The sequence below is a fragment of the Dreissena polymorpha genome, unplaced genomic scaffold, assembly GCF_020536995.1.
Source record: "Dreissena polymorpha isolate Duluth1 unplaced genomic scaffold, UMN_Dpol_1.0 chrUn047, whole genome shotgun sequence".
NCBI classification, from domain to species: Eukaryota; Metazoa; Mollusca; class Bivalvia; order Myida; family Dreissenidae; genus Dreissena; species Dreissena polymorpha.
Window position 1 is genome coordinate 101,783 of NW_026273361.1, and position 6,038 is coordinate 107,820.

Sequence of the window (6,038 nt, forward strand, 5' to 3'; positions counted from 1 at the left end):
CCAATATATTTCATACTGTGTGGATTAATCTGCTACTTTTAACGTCTCTATTGATCTATTATCAATGTTACTTCAATCAGTGATCAATCAAGCTCATTAATAGAGGAAGTTTATCATTGCTTCATTTTCACGATTTGTCAATGAAATAGATTGAGTGTGTTAATGTCATTTCAACATTATAATGTTACATTTATTCAAACAGTCTTTGCATTTCTTTGAAATTGAAATTTAGTTTTTTTATGTTGTAGCTTTTTTATAATATTGAGATAAATTAGTACTATATATACATAACCGGACTCAAATGTAAACAAAACTTAATTACATTTATGAAAAAAGTCCACTTGAGGACTTAGGTATATTATTATTTTTGAACATTTAGACTTATTAGCCAATACTTTAACATTATTAACAATAAAGTAACTAAGAATTACATTTCAAAATAAATCCTTACATTAATTTGAATTAAGTATGTACATTTATTTTAAATTTTTAAACATATTCTAAGCTACTTTTTATTTACTAATGCAAAAGTATTACTGTACAAAATGTAAACAATTACTAAATTATTCAAGTGATTTATAAGTGTATGTTTTTTAAAGTTAAACTGCTAAAGATTTAGATCACACAATAAATGATAGCAAATTGAAATAAATTGCTAAAATAAGTGTGTGATTTAAATGTGTAGCAACCCAAATTTTGAATATTGATTATTAATTTTGAATTTAAAACAATTTAACAATTTCCAAATTGTAAAATATAAATTTCAAAATGATCATGAAGCAATGAAATTCAAATCAAAACTAACTCTTTACATGACAATGGGACTGGGCAGGATATGGACAGGATGTGGAAATGGTCAGTTGTGAATCCCTAAGACATTCTTGTGAAAAAATCTTGCTAAATTACATGGGTGGAATGTGTCATCCTTTGGAAGATGCCATCCTTGTTTATTTGAAAGAATGTGCCAATCAACATCTTGGCTCATTTTTAACTGATCATTAAACAGAAACAGAAACACAACACAGTTTACTTGTTGAGTAATACAGTGGTTACTGCGTAACACACACGTCATCAGTCAAGTTCCCATCAGTCATCAGGTGTTTCGCCCCTTATCTCGGAACACCCTCTTGATGGTGGGGCAGCATTGATGATCAAGCACTGCTCGTCTGTGATGGCTTCGATGTCGTTTCATTGCGTCGTAGCCAGAGCCAACTGGACGCCCTCTCTGCCGCCTTGCCAAGGGCCAGTACAGAGCTTTTCCTAGCGCTGCCTTTGATTCCCAAAGCTCCTAGCGCTTTCCACACATATTGTGCAGGGAAGCCCCTACATCCTACTTCTACAGAGAAGATCCAGGTGGTGTACCCTCTCTCCCTGCACATGTCTGCCAGTTCTTGGTACTTTGACCGCTTCCTTTCATTTGCCTCGTCAGTTCTTTCTTCCCTAGGGACAGTCAGTTCCAGGAGTATCATCTCCTTTGGAGCTGTTGATCAGATTACTATATCAGGGCGTAGGTTTGTTTGAACAACATCTGGGAATACAAGTTTCTGTTGGAGATCAACCTTCATCTCCCAGTGTCTGGCCTCTTGTAGCAGGCGTGTGTTCTGGCTACCCTTTGCCTTCTGTCCTTCCCTGACAATGTTGATGTAACCTGGCCCTTTGGTGTTGATTTGCCGCTCCTTCCTTCTTTCTTGCTCCAGGATGTCGGCAAGCACTCGCAGGACTTGGTCATGCCTCCATCTGTAACGACCTTGAGAGAGAGCAACAGGACAGGATGAGAGTACATGTGCTAGTGTCCCTCTCTGGCTGCAAAGTGGACAGCTTGGGTCGTCGCTAGGCTTCCATCTTTCAAGGTTTGTTGGTGTTGGCAAAAGATCATATACTGATCTCAGTAAAAAGGACAGCTGAAGGGGTTCATTACTAATTAATTTATTTTATTTAAAATCATCAATTTTTATTCATAATATCATGGAATATATCAAGAACAATTTTTAGTTTTGTAAAACATTTAATGAAAGTTAAAATATATTTTAAACAGAAACACAACACAATTACAAATTATTTTATTTTATTTCAAATCATCAATTTTTATTCATAATATCATGGAATATATCAAGAACAATTTTTAGTTTTGTAAAACATTTAATGAAAGTTTAAATATATTTTAAACAGAAACACAACACAATTACAAATTATTTTATTTTATTTCAAATCATCAATTTTTACTCATAATAATATGGTATACAGCAAAAACAATTTTTAGTTTTGAAAAAAAATTAATGAAATTTTAAAAACATTTTTTTGTAATAAATATTAATTAAAATGAATAAAAAAATATGAATGTGTTAACATTGTTACAATAATATCATTTCAGAAGTTATATCTGTGCCAAGACATTTTTTGTATCAAATAATATTTTTTGTATGAAATAATTTTTTAAATGAAGAATATTATTTAATTATCACCCGACAATGTTCCAGATCAATCATAAATGTGATAATTTAATCAAATTGTGCATTTAATCACTGGACATCAAACATTTCAGTCAGTCTCAAGTACTTATAAACAAAATATAGAAGTGTGAAAAACAACATCTTTTGATCATTTCATAAATATTGAAGAATGATTAACAATCGATTTTTATTTAAATAGATTACCTTTTAAACTAAAACAGAAACTTAAAATAATATGTCGCTATATTACTATTTCTTTCATAGTATTTTAGACTTACAACAAAATTCAAGTAAAAATAACACTACTCACTGATAACGCAATAACAACACCAACATTGATTGGTATACTAAATTGCTCCTTCATTAATGGTTCTTCAATCACATTCTTCATTTTCTCCTACCTAAATATAGAGATAATACAAAAAATATTGGGAGGAGAAAAGTCTAGGGTTTGGCAGGAGAAAAGATCAGGGGAGAAACGTCCAGGGGGAGAAGAGACCGGAAACCGAAGAATTGGTTCCCAACGTTGTACACACGGGTATGTTCGGACCACTTTGCAGACGGCATCGGACCTAACTCTGTCAATTGTAAGAAAGTTCCGACTGAGAATTAACCGCAGCGCAGAGTTCTTCCAAAACATGAGAGAAAGGAGCGTACCGTATTACAGCTCATTCCAGAAAATATTTCAGTCACCTCTGCCCTACATTTGCATTCGTAAGTAATAGATGTGTAGCATGTTTTGTAATCACTGGTTGTCCACATGCACAAATGGTAAATACAAGTTTCCTTCTGCCTATAGTTTCACCCATTCCAGTACAAGAAATAATATAATTGAATAAGTAAATATGTAATATTCTTGTAGAAGGCAATATCAGATAACACGGATTTTACTTATAAACAAACTTAAGGTGTAATTTGATCAAATATGAGTTGTGTTCTGAGAAAACTGGGCATAATGCTTGTGCTCAGGCTAATCAGGGACAACATTTTTCGCTTATATTGAATTTTTCTTTTAAATGATGTCTCCTCTTAGCAAAAATCCAGTTACGGCTTTTGGCAGGAAGTGTCGTCCCGGATAAGCCTGTTTGGACTGCACAGGCTAATCTGGGACGACACTTTTTGCACATGCATTCAATATGCCCAGTTTCCTCAGAACACGACTCATTTATGTAATTGACTATTCTTTTAATAAGGATTTGTGGCAAACTTAATTTTTGGGTTATGGCACATTGTAATTATATAGTTGTTGTTATGCAAACATTATTCTCAAATACAGTCAGATGCAAATTTTGTTAAATAGAAATAATGTTCTTTACATGAAAAATGATTTAAATGAAAAGTGTACAAGTTGACAATGACTTGAATAAAAAAATGTGTGAAATTTTATTTTAATTGTTATTTTCTTTTATTGCCTGGTAAGTGGCTAAATGTTTATAATACAGTAATCAATCATCATGACTCCTTTGTCTGCACTCAGAGAATGTATGACATACATGTTTATACGAGCAAATGTATCTGTTAACAATATATCCGGTTTCCCTACTTAAGAAAATCAAAACAATGTTTCAAGTATAAACGTCCTGAATACTTATATAATTACCCTGCAGGGCATGTGCAGTATGCCTTCACAACTTCAAAGGGTCTCTCCTTGGTCATTAAAATCCATTGCTCATAGACACCTTGCTGCATTGAAGGATAACATTTAGAGCGAATGTAGCAGTGCTTGCTGCTGTCGCTTATGGAAATTATCATTATTTCGTGGATAAATCCTTATTTAAAAAGTGAGACCCCTGATGTATTGTCTGTAGCACTGCATTTTTTCGGCATCTTCTGTGCGGTGGCTACTGTGCAGTAAGTAGCTCTCGATGTCCCTAAGCTTCACTGTAGGGAAATGACATGAAGTCCCAGTCCATCCTGCTCGGAGCTCAGCTATTTCGGGAGTTTCAACACCAGAAGATGACGATTGTGGTGTACAATCCGACACAATATAACACCGCGATCCGATCGTATCTACTACCCGTTGGGCAAGTGTCAACTTGCGTCCACTAATTTTAACATTATTTGCGCGTAAAGACGCTTGCATTTCTACTTTGGAATAGTTCAACACATCCTCGACAGTTGTTTTATTATTTATTGAAATTTTATTCGCCGATGTTATTATAGAATCCATACTAACTTTGTTGAAATTAACGCGCTTATAACTTTTGACAACCGGTAGTAAACAATACCTTCCCGCACGAACGACAGCTCTTGCTCGACGTTTATTACGAAAAGATAGAATGTTCAATGAAAAATACACAATATGTATTTAATATGCATAGTAAAATATCTTATATTTGATTGTTACTATATATTATATTTTATTGGTACGTAAAAATATGCACGTTATTTTATTTATTCAAATGAACAAAGGATATCGTAGTGCTACATTTAAATGTTTCAAGAATGATTATAAGCATTATAGTTGCGCTGTTATTGAAAAGCGATGCATGTCCCGCAAAATATTAACGAAAAATCGAAAATTTTAGCAGGGCATGCATTGATTTTCAATAACAGCGCAACTATAATGGTTATAATCATTCTTGAAACATTTAAATGTAGCACTACGATATCCTTTGTTCATTTGAATAAATAAAATGACGTGCATAATTGTACGTACTAATAAACTTAAATATATATATAAAGGACATTTGTTGGATTCGGTGGATTATCGATTTTAAAGTGATATTATGTTGGAAAAATGATAATGTCTATTAAATTGTTATATTTTGAGACAATACTAACATATTTAACACATATATTGTGTATTTTTTTACTAAACAGTATCGATATTGCCTGTATTCGTCCATATCCGCACTTTTCGGTCAATCCGAGGATAGGAGTCATATTCGCATTTAAGACGGACCGCTTTTTATCCGGGATACTCGTGATACCTTCCCAAATGGGAGACAACTTCTTAATTACGAAAAGACAGAATAGATCAGCGTTATGTCAACCACCTTTTGCAAACTTGTGGTCGGAGTCTGTCTGCAAATAGCATGTGCTTTTTATTTCTATTTTCATATTCTTGTTTTACCCGTTAAATGTGCATTCACAATAAACAAATAATTTTTGCAATTTCAAACTGAATAATACGATATTCGCTCTTAATTTTCGTTTTTTTGCAAGAAACTTTCTTGTACATAAAGAAATACAACAGCATTCATTAGCATATAAGCATATGAACTTTGATTTTGCTAAAACAGATAAACACATGTAGCGCACAAAATAAAATAAATGAATATAAGGAAGTGTCAATATCGAGTTGAAACAGTTATACTAAGGATTCTTCGCAGGAAACGGATTCGGGAGTGGCTCAATAAGCCCCAGGCTTTCTATGCAATCAAGCTAAAAAATATCGGTTGTAATTAATATAAATATTCGATGTATACAAATATCCTGATTTAACAACTTACACAGAATCATGAATAAAATAAATCTATTTAGCTGTTTATTGTCTACTGTAATGTTTTATAACCTGTTATCATTTGCGCTTCTAGGGTCGTTAAGTACCGCGACGTATATTCACACGTGTACTGATACCCTAAC

The 6,038-nt window shown here is 33.2% G+C and overlaps 1 pseudogene; it reads right to left on the reverse strand.

The window, feature by feature from the left end:
- Positions 1-1,487: 1,487 nt before the first annotated feature.
- On the reverse strand, positions 1,488-4,620 carry LOC127863844 (uncharacterized; annotated as a pseudogene).
- Between the last annotated feature and the right edge of the window lie 1,418 nt (positions 4,621-6,038).